Raw genomic sequence first — 11,371 nt, 5'->3', positions numbered from 1 at the left:
CAAAATCATCAATTGCAGGAAGAAGGCAGGGCCAAAAGTATTTCATTGTGGACAAAACTATAGCAGAACACGCTGCGTCTATAAATTCCGCCTTATAGTTGCCTCCGCTGTTGATCTTTCAAAGGCATGTCATTTGTCTGTAATGTGGCTACTTCCAGGTTGCATAACAACCAATCACACAGTCAAAAACACAGTGCCCGGCGCTAGAGGCATGATTGCTCAGGGAAGGCCTCGGACTCGTCACTCGGTGGTTCACTCACTTCACAGTTCATGCATATTAAGTGAACTGTAAAGTGAACAACTGAGTGACCTGTCCACACCACTGGAGTCAAGCTAGCCGGGCTGATGAGAGGTGTTACCTCGAAACCGGTCCGGTCCTCGGATGCTTGATTCCGTTCTGGGAAGGACATGGCTTTTGTAGTTCGGACTGGACTGTTCCCATTTGGCACAGGGTCAGAGCTGATTTGCATATCGCCATTGTCTAACCCAGGGTGGTGTGGAGTGCAAAAGAACGATGGATTTGGGCCCAGATCTTTGGACTGGGGTGAATGTGTGACATTGATCCACATTCTGTCCATCACCTGTTTTGTTTGCAAATACCGCCATGGGTGCGCTGGGGATGCTCAGACGTGGGTCCCAGGCACTCCACACCACTGGAGTCAAGCTAGCCGGGCTGATGAGAGGTGTTACCTCGAAACCGGTCCAGTCCTCGGATGCTTGATTCCGTTCTGGGAAGGACATGGCTTTTGTAGTTCAGACTGGACTGTTCCCATTTGGCACAGGGTCAGAGCTGATTTGCATATCGCCATTGTCTAACCCAGGGTGGTGTGGAGTGCAAAAGAACGATGGATTTGGGCCCAGATCTTTGGACTGGGGTGAATGTGTGACATTGATCCACATTCTGTCCATCACCTGTTTTGTTTGCAATTACCGCCATGGGTGCGCTGGGGATGCTCAGACGTGGGTCCCAGGCACTCCACACCACTGGAGTCAAGCTAGCCGGGCTGATGAGAGGTGTTACCTCGAAACCGGTCCGGTCCTCGGATGCTTGATTCCGTTCTGGGAAGGACATGGCTTTTGTAGTTCGGACTGGACTGTTCCCATTTGGCACAGGGTCAGAGCTGATTTGCATATCGCCATTGTCTAACCCAGGGTGGTGTGGAGTGCAAAAGAACGATGGATTTGGGCCCAGATCTTTGGACTGGGGTGAATGTGTGACATTGATCCACATTCTGTCCATCACCTGTTTTGTTTGCAATTACCGCCATGGGTGCACTGGGGATGCTCAGACGTGGGTCCCAGGCACTCCACACCACTGGAGTCAAGCTAGCCGGGCTGATGAGAGGTGTTACCTCGAAACCGGTCCGGTCCTCGGATGCTTGATTCCGTTCTGGGAAGGACATGGCTTTTGTAGTTCGGACTGGACTGTTCCCATTTGGCACAGGGTCAGAGCTGATTTCCATATCGCCATTGTCTAACCCAGGGTGGTGTGGAGTGCAAAAGAACGATAGATTTGGGCCCAGATCTTTGGACTGGGGTGAATGTGTGACATTGATCCACATTCTGTCCATCACCTGTTTTGTTTGCAATTACCGCCATGGGTGCGCTGGGGATGCTCAGACGTGGGTCCCAGGCACTCCACACCACTGGAGTCAAGCTAGCCGGGCTGATGAGAGGTGTTACCTCGAAACCGGTCCGGTCCTCGGATGCTTGATTCCGTTCTGGGAAGGACATGGCTTTTGTAGTTCGGACTGGACTGTTCCCATTTGGCACAGGGTCAGAGCTGATTTGCATATCGCCATTGTCTAACCCAGGGTGGTGTGGAGTGCAAAAGAACGATGGATTTGGGCCCAGATCTTTGGACTGGGGTGAATGTGTGACATTGATCCACATTCTGTCCATCACCTGTTTTGTTTGCAATTACCGCCATGGGTGCGCTGGGGATGCTCAGCCGTGGGTCCCAGGCACTCCACACCACTGGAGTCAAGCTAGCCGGGCTGATGAGAGGTGTTACCTCGAAACCGGTCCGGTCCTCGGATGCTTGATTCCGTTCTGGGAAGGACATGGCTTTTGTAGTTCGGACTGGACTGTTCCCATTTGGCACAGGGTCAGAGCTGATTTGCATATCGCCATTGTCTAACCCAGGGTGTTGTGGAGTGCAAAAGAACGATGGATTTGGGCCCAGATCTTTGGACTGGGGTGAATGTGTGACATTGATCCACATTCTGTCCATCACCTGTTTTGTTTGCAATTACCGCCATGGGTGCGCTGGGGATGCTCAGACGTGGGTCCCAGGCACTCCACACCACTAGAGTCAAGCTAGCCGGGCTGATGAGAGGTGTTACCTCGAAACCGGTCCAGTCCTCGGATGCTTGATTCCGTTCTGGGAAGGACATGGCTTTTGTAGTTCGGACTGGACTGTTCCCATTTGGCACAGGGTCAGAGCTGATTTGCATATCGCCATTGTCTAACCCAGGGTGGTGTGGAGTGCAAAAGAACGATGGATTTGGGCCCAGATCTTTGGACTGGGGTGAATGTGTGACATTGATCCACATTCTGTCCATCACCTGTTTTGTTTGCAATTACCGCCATGGGTGCGCTGGGGATGCTCAGACGTGGGTCCCAGGCACTCCACACCACTGGAGTCAAGCTAGCCGGGCTGATGAGAGGTGTTACCTCGAAACCGGTCCGGTCCTCGGATGCTTGATTCCGTTCTGGGAAGGACATGGCTTTTGTAGTTCGGACTGGACTGTTCCCATTTGGCACAGGGTCAGAGCTGATTTGCATATCGCCATTGTCTAACCCAGGGTGGTGTGGAGTGCAAAAGAACGATGGATTTGGGCCCAGATCTTTGGACTGGGGTGAATGTGTGACATTGATCCACATTCTGTCCATCACCTGTTTTTTTTGCAATTACCCCCATGGGTGCGCTGGGGATGCTCAGACGTGGGTCCCAGGCACTCCACACCACTGGAGTCAAGCTAGCCGGGCTGATGAGAGGTGTTACCTCGAAACCGGTCCGGTCCTCGGATGCTTGATTCCGTTCTGGGAAGGACATGGCTTTTGTAGTTCAGACTGGACTGTTCCCATTTGGCACAGGGTCAGAGCTGGTTTGCATATCGCCATTGTCTAACCCAGGGTGGTGTGGAGTGCAAAAGAACGATGGATTTGGGCCCAGATCTTTGGACTGGGGTGAATGTGTGACATTGATCCACATTCTGTCCATCACCTGTTTTGTTTGCTAAACTAAAGGAAGCAATTTCAAAATGTGCATTGTGCCAGTGCCACGTCACTCACAATCTGATCTGATCTGACTGCTGCAGATTAGATTCATTCATGCAGTAAATAAATAATGAGTGGGATGGTCTGAACCACTAATGTGATGCGCTGAGTCTGTGAGGTATTTGAATTTTATGTACTGTTATTTACATTGCCATATGATGTGCAGAGTTGCAGACGTGTAGTAGACCCGGCCCTGGTAAATAAGTGCCGGTGCTCAGCACCAGTAAGCACCGGCACAAATTAAGCACTGCCTTCCTCAGCCATGAATGTACCATACACAGACACTCACTGTTTCTCGCACACAAACACTGCTGCATAAACTCCCATTGTCACAATTACTAACCCTCACTCACTACTACTGGTGTACAGGAGCTCGGATTTGAACTGCTGGAGGTAAATATGTTCCACTTTAATAATGCAGCCGGTGCAATTCCCTCTCACAATCTCCACCTTACCCACTCATTCTAACTCAGTCACATTTCTTTACTCCCTCCCTCGCTTTCCCTTATTCATACTCACTCACTCTCACTCACTCATTGATTTTGCAATATTACATTCTCATTTACACTTTCAAACATACTAAGCTAACATAAAATCACACTCAATCTCATTCTCAATCAATAACTCAGTAACTCAGGCCACACTTTCACCTGCATAGAGAAACACTGAATTATTTTGTTACGTACCTGTCTCCCTTTGCTGGCAACTCAGACGATCCATGGCAGCAGCATTGCAGGAATCAGGCAAAATATATAGGAACTAGCAGGCCATGAATCCTAACGAGGAGCCAGTTAGAACAAAAGGGCCAGGTGTTAGAGGAAGACCCTACCTTAAGTCCTCTCCCAGCTTCATGATAGGGCTGGACGCACAGTCCTATCAGTAGCTGGGACTGTGCTGTGGATCCTGCTCCAACTTGGCTTCACATTGGCCTTAGGTATCCACTGATTTGCGCTCTGAGAACCACATTTTGGCAGCTATACTGTGCAGCTTGAGGCATGCACAGTATGTCTGCTCAATAAAAAGGCTTGTGCCTGTGTTAGGCGATTGTACTTGAACTTCGCCCCTCACATGTGCAATACCGACATCCAGGGATGGACTGGGATGGCAAACCAGCCCTGGCAATTAAGTCCGACTGGCCCCCAGATTGGGTATTGGCAGGAACACTGGTGCTGTGTGCCCTTTTGTTACAAGGGGGTGATTTAGCAGCACGGCTGCAAAAATGTCCAGAGTAACAAAAACGGGCCCCACTGGTCCACAACCAGGCTCCCGCCCTGCTGGACAACCAGGGAAACAACGGCCGCCTGCTACAGCCAGTCCGGCCCTGCAGACATCCATCTACAGAGTGCTGTTCTTTTAAACAGCACTCTGTAGCTGAATTGTCACTAAGCATGGGCTGAAAATTCATTCCGCTTGCGAAATCGCGGTAAAATCCGCGAATCAGCGGGACACATTTTCAGCCAAGCACTTACAGGGTTACAGCAGCAGGTGCAAAAGTTGCCTACTTGCAACTATTCTCTGACCCTGCTCTGACCCTTGAAGCAGGGTCAGAGAATAGTTACAAGTAGGCAATGAGGCGCCTGTCACGAAAATTAAACCTCAACAGGAAAGCACTGACAGATAAAAAAACAAATATTTGCAATGCAATAGGTCTCGCATTAGGAAAGTTTGAGCTATTGGTCTTGTAAATGACAATTTTTTTTTTATTCATGTGTTGGTTTTGAAAATAGCTAAATTAATAGCTTTGTCATTTACAATGCCAATAGTTACAACTTTCGCAAATGTGACATCTATAGCATTTGTAATGCAACATGTTTTGTATTTACGCGACTTAGATGTATTGATATTACAAATTACAATGGCTTTTAATTTTTTTAATTAATTAATACTTAAATAAAAGTGATTTTAATTTATAGTGGCAATAGCTTAAACTTTTGTAAATAACTTTTGTGAAGATTATGTTCAGTGTATTTTATTGTGACGAAAATCCAAGAACAGAAGTGAAATATTAACATCTTTTTGTGACATTTATAGTAAAGCTTGAAACATTGAGAGAACATATTTGAACCAGTTGCTGTTGAATGGTTGCACAGATTGATGCTGGGGTGGCGCTGAGTGGTGCTGTGGTGGTGCTGAGTGGTGCTGTGGTGATGCTGAGTGATGCTGTGGTGGTGCCCAGTGGTGCTGTGGTGGTGATGAGTGATAATGTGGTGGTGCTGAGTGATGCTGTGGTGGTGCTGAGTGGTGCTGAGTGATAATGTGGTGGTGCTGAGTGATGATGTGGTGGTGCTGAGTGATGCTGAATTGAATTTGAATTTGAATTTGAATTTAAAATATTTGTATAGCGCAACATTCACCATGCGGTTTCTTGGCGCTGTGGAGGCTAATTTAGCAGTAAAAACAGAAGACCAATAGGGGAGTCAGGATTAAAATCAGTTTACATTAAGAAAGGCCTGGGTAAAAAGGAGGGTCTTAAGGTCTCTTCGGAAAGAAGAATAATGAGTGGCCAGTCGCAAGTGATCGGGGAGGAAATTCCAAAAGGATGGTGCCAGACAAGAAAAATTGGCTCCCCCCCATTTCTTGCGTCTGTACCGAGGTACCTGGAGGAGTGATTGGGTGGATGAGCGAAGCTCACGGGCAAGAATATACTCTTTAAGTAAAGAGGAGATAAAGGCAGGGGCAGTCCCTTGGCGCGCCTGAAAAACCATACATCCGGTTTTAAAGAGGGATAACTCCCTCACAGGCAGCCAATGTAGGGCTTTCAATAGGGGCGTAGAGTGATGGAAACGGGGGACGCCATACACCAGTCTGGCCGCCTGGTTTTTAACCAGCTGGAGTTTCCGCAGGCTATACGCTGGGATGCCGTTGTAGAGGGCGTTAGCATAGTCCAGCCGGGAGATAACCAGAGCGGACATGATTAACTTAAGTGCAAGGGGAGAAAAGAAACGAGAAACAGAGTGGATAGTTCGAAGAACAAGAAAACAAGAGGAAACCACAGAACTGATTTGTGAGTGAAGGTTGAGATGGTTGTTAAGTTTGATGCCCAGTGTTTTAACTGAGGAAGACGGTGTAGGAGGGGGTCCCAGAGAAGAAGGCCAAAAAGAAGAGTTCCAGGGACTGGAGGAACCACCCGTAAGGACCAATTCTGTTTTATCTGGGTTCAACTTCAGATGGTTGTGGTTCATCCAGTCCCTGATGAAAATCATAATAGACTGGAAATTAGAAATAGAACGAGGGGAAGAGGACAAATTAAAGATAAGCTGGAGGTCATCTGCATAATTAAAAACAGTGACCTCCAGTTGCTGCAATGCAAAGATTAGAGGATAGATATTAAGGTTGAACAAAAGGGGGAAAGAGAAGAACCCTGGGGGACACCACAAGTGACTTTGAGTTGGGTGGCCGAAAAATCCCCCAACCGGACTGCCTGGGTACGGTCCCTCAGGAAGGACGATAGCCAGACCAGGGCTGAGGCCTCGACCCCCGCCGCTCCGACACGGGAGAGTAAGATGGAATGATCCACCGTGTCGAAGGCGGCGGAGAGAGCGGAGAGATCGAGGAGCACCAGGGCCTGGTAGTTGTTTTGGTCCATGCCCTCCCTGAGATTGTTCAGGACCGACACCACGACGGACTCGGTGGAATGCCTAGGCCGAAAGCCTGCCTGGCGGGACGCTAGGCCCCCAATGGCTTCTACATGGGCACTGAGGACCGATGTTACATGCCGCTCCAGCACCTTGCCTAAATAGGGCAAGAGAGAGATGGGACGATAATTGGCTGGCGCGGACGGGTCCGCGCCAGGCTTCTTAAGGATGGGGACTATGGTGGCAGATTTAAGAGCTGGAATTACCACCCCCTGAGTCAGCGAGCTATTAAGGAGAGATATGGGAGGTTTGGGACAAGCAGAGTAAATCTGTTGCAGAATGTGGACTGGACAGATGTCAGCCGGGGAACCAGATTTTACTTTGGGAAGTATTGCCAGGAACACTTCTTCGGTAATCGGAGGGATAAAAGAAAGAGAACCATGAACAGTTGGGGGAGAAGGCTCAGAAAAAGTAGAAGATGGAGGTGAAATATTGGCTCTAATATTGGCAATTTTTTCTAAAAAGTAGGTATTTAAAGAATCACAGAGGGACTGGGAAGGGGGGGGCTTGAGAATGGCCCTGTCAGAATAGGTCAGTTCCTGGACAATGGAGATAGCGCTGAGTGATGATGTGGTGATGCAGAGGGCAGAAAGGCACAAAAAGCAGTCTAACAAAGGGCAGAAGGGCAGTGGTGGTGCTGAGTGGTGCTGTGGTGGTGCTGAGTGATAATGTGGTGGTGCTGAGTGATGCTGTGTTGGTGCTGAGTGATGCTGTGGTGGCGCTGAGTGGTGCTGTGGTGATGCTGAGTGGTACTGTGATGGTGCTGAGTGATGCTTTGGTGGTGCTGAGTGATGCTGTGGTGGTGCTGAGTGGTGCTGTGGTGGTGCTGAGTGATGCTGTGGTGGTGCTGAGTGGTGCTGTGGTGGTGCTGGGTGATGCTGTGGAGGTGCTGAGTGGTGCTGTGGTGGTGCTGAGTGATGCTGTGGTGGTGCTGAGTGATGCTGTGGTAGTGCTGAGTGGTGCTTTGGTGATACTGAGTGATAATGTGGTGGTGCTTCAGGCTGTAGATTTCACTCAGCCACTTTTAGGAGGCGTTCCTGCGCAGGAACGCCCACCCCTGCGCCGGAACACCTCCTGATGGCGCAGGGCTTTACAACGTGCTGCATCTCTCAGATGCATCACGTTGTTAATACCCAGCACCATGGCGCATCTTTTGTGCTGCCGCTGCGTCACAAAAGTGACGCAACTGAGGCGCAAAAGAGGCGCAAGCGGCTTGTAAATCTGCCCCATAGTGCTTTTACTATACTGTAGCTGCGTAAAGAGCCAGAAGATGTGTCTCCAGTGACCATGTGTGCCTGTGCCTGTGTTACAGGCAAACATGGTCACTGAAGACACATCTTCTGGCCCTTTACGCAGCTGCAGTGTAGTAAAAGAAGTATACATTTACCCAATGAGGGAGCACTTACTGGATTAGCCAGTAGAAAGTACTCCAGGGCAAATCGCAAAAAAAAACACGCTTTTGCGGGAAAATTCGCAAATTTCGCCCATGCTTAGTTTGTCACTCAACCTCCTCAGCCCTCTCTTCCTTATCCTCCTGTCAATAGGAGCCTGGAGACGAGTCTGAGAGAGCTTTTGTTCAATTGAATACTCAAGTGGGATTTTTTAATGCTCAGACTTATTCACAAGGACATTGCTGTCAGCAGTATTGCAAGTGCCCAATAGCAATGCCCAACGGTCTGAGGAGCCCACATGGCTCAAATTATAGCAGTGTTACTGCCAAACCAAAGCAGGCATTTCCTTGCTTGCACGGAAGTCCCATGTACTCTTACTATGCTACTGCTCATTCACATGGGAGAGCTAAACGGGGTTCTTTTGGACTGCCTCCAGTGCTTAATTTGTGCTGGTGCTTTCCGGTGCTGAGCACCGGCACTTATTTACCAGGGCCGGGTCTACTACACGTCTGCAACTCTGCACATCATATGGCAATGTAAATGACAGTACATAAAATTAAAATACCTCACTGACTCAGTGCATCACATTAGTGGTTCAGACCGTCTCACTCATTATTTATTTACTGCATGCATGAATCCAATATGCAGCAGTCAGATCAGATCAGATTGTGAGTGAGGTGGCACAGGTCAGAATGCACATTTTGAAATTGCTTCCTTTAGTTTAGCGGCGGCCCTTTCCAGTAGGGAAGGACACTGATTGGGCAGAGGCAGCGGGCTGGATTTGGTTCTGCGGGGGGTTGGGCTGGGCGGCAGGCACTGCGTGTAGATTTTTCCCAAAATGCAATGCTCTGGCACACCCGCACACACCGGTCCCTGCCACGAGTCATTGAGGCAGATCTGGGTTGAGGTGGTTAGCCCGCCCGTCCCCGACAAGTCGACGTCATAGTGCAAGCAACAGCTGCCTGGCCTAGACCGGCTATCTATTGTAAAAGCAGATGGTACAATGCTCGGCCGCACACCACTACCCGGGCAGTCATGGTAAGTAATAGTCATAAATATTATAATAAGCTATTACATTACCAACGCTGTGAATTTTTTGGGGTCGTGGACTTGTGGGTGGTGTAACATAATGGTCACCGCACCACATGAAGTCCAAGTTTAAGTAAGTTAAAGCGGGCTGCGCGACCCTGCAGTGCACTGGCCCCTGCCCTCCTACTTCCAGCCATCTCCTGGGCCGGGTAGTGGCATTGAACTGGTCAGGTACCCCGTGCACTGCGCCAGAGGCATGATTGCTCAGGATAGGCCATGGACACGTCACTCGGTTGTTTACTTCATAGTTCACTTAATGTGCATGAACTGTGAAGTGAGTGAACCACCGAGTGACGAGTCCAAGACCTGCCCTGAGCAATCATGCCTCCAGCGCCGGGCACTGTGTTTTTGACTGTGTGATTTGTTGTTATGCGACCTGGAAGTAGCCACATTACAGACAAATGACATGCCTTTGAAAGATTAACAACGGAGGGAACGATAAGGCGGAATTTATAGACGCACAGTGTTCTGCTATAGTTTTGTCCACAATGAGATACTTTTGGCCCTGCCTTCTTCCTGCAGTTGATGATTTTGGTGCCAGTAACAAAGCTGAAGCTGCCATGGCAGACAGTGTCAGTACCTTTCTTCAAGACCTTGGCAGGGGAATTAAAGACTCCATCTGGGGAATATGTACCATCTCTAAATTAGATGCTCGGATCCAGCAGAAGCGGGCGAAGGAGACTAAGAGGAGAGCAAGCTGATCCTTAGCCCAGCGCAGAGCCCAGAATGAAGAGAAGAAACTGGATAACCAGCCTCGCATCGTCAGCAGGATTTTTCAGTTATGCGCCTGGAATGGAGGAGTGTTTTGGCTTAGTCTCCTGCTGTTCTACCGAGTGTTCATACCTGTGCTTCAGTCTGCTACAGCACAAATAATCAGTGATCCCTCCTTACATGGAGATGTCTGGTCTTGGTTGGAGTTTATTCTCACTTCGATTTTCATTGCATTATGGGTCCTACCTCTCTTTGAACTTAGCAAAGTCGTCAATGCCATCTGGTTTCAAGACATTGCAGATTTGTCATTTGAGATGTCTGGGAGAAAACCACAGCCATTTCCCAGTGTCAGCAAAATAATTGCTGATATGCTTTTTAATCTCCTTCTGCAAGCACTTTTTCTTATCCAGGGAATGATAGTAAGTGTGTTCACTATTAATGTAATCGGACAGCTTATCAGTCTAATCCACATGGCCTTGCTGCACCCCCTCTACTGCTTTGAGTACCGTTGGTTTAATAAAGGTATTGAAATGCATCGAGAGAAACTGGCCCTACTAATTTGGATTTGGCCTTCCATTGGTCTCCCTCACTGCAATGCAGTCTTCATACATTATCAGCGGATGTTTGTTTTCCATTCTTTTTCCGCTGTTCATCATCAACGCGAATGAAGCACAGGCAACAGTCAAAGCATACCACTTCCAGCTTCGACTGTTCTCCCTGGTCGTGTTCCTCAGCAACAAGCTCTTTCATAAGACGGTTTACCCTCAGACAACAAGCAGCTCGTCTTCCTCTGAGAGGTCCCCCTCTGCCCACCCTTCGCCTTGCAAACAGAAAATGATCTCGGGACACTGAGGGGCTACTACAATGTGTTTGGAACATGTGCTCCTCGATGCATGGAATGGCGGCATCCGGTCTGCCCTCGGGCATGGCATATGTCATTTCCATTTTAGTTTTCTTTTGTGATAAGCCACCCTTTTCCAGCCCTTTTTTGACATTTGTTTTCTGCGTCACACCAAGATGTATGGAGTATGGACAGAAATCTTTCAACAGTAAAACTCATTTTTATCATCTTTGTGAGTTTAAAACAAACATTTTGATGTGAATGATGTTTTATAGAGTGTGTGAAAGACTTGTGCCTGTAACTATTTTGTATGTTTTTCCTGTGCCATGTTGTCCCCCCCCCCTTCCATATGGAGAAATAGGATTAAAAGGCTGATTGTGCGAGCCTTGTGCCACCTTGCAGATTCACAAGCAGTGGCTTTT

General features: G+C 48.6%; 1 pseudogene; it reads left to right on the top strand.

Moving 5' to 3' along the window:
* Window positions 1-9,915: 9,915 nt before the first annotated feature.
* LOC147692848 (etoposide-induced protein 2.4 homolog pseudogene) lies at window positions 9,916-10,960 on the top strand (annotated as a pseudogene).
* Window positions 10,961-11,371: the final 411 nt, after the last annotated feature.

Source organism: Lissotriton vulgaris, chromosome 9 (assembly GCF_964263255.1).
Source record: "Lissotriton vulgaris chromosome 9, aLisVul1.2, whole genome shotgun sequence".
Lineage (NCBI taxonomy): Eukaryota > Metazoa > Chordata > Amphibia > Caudata > Salamandridae > Lissotriton > Lissotriton vulgaris.
Note: the sequence above shows the minus strand (reverse complement) of the source record. Positions and strands in the feature narration are given on the sequence as shown.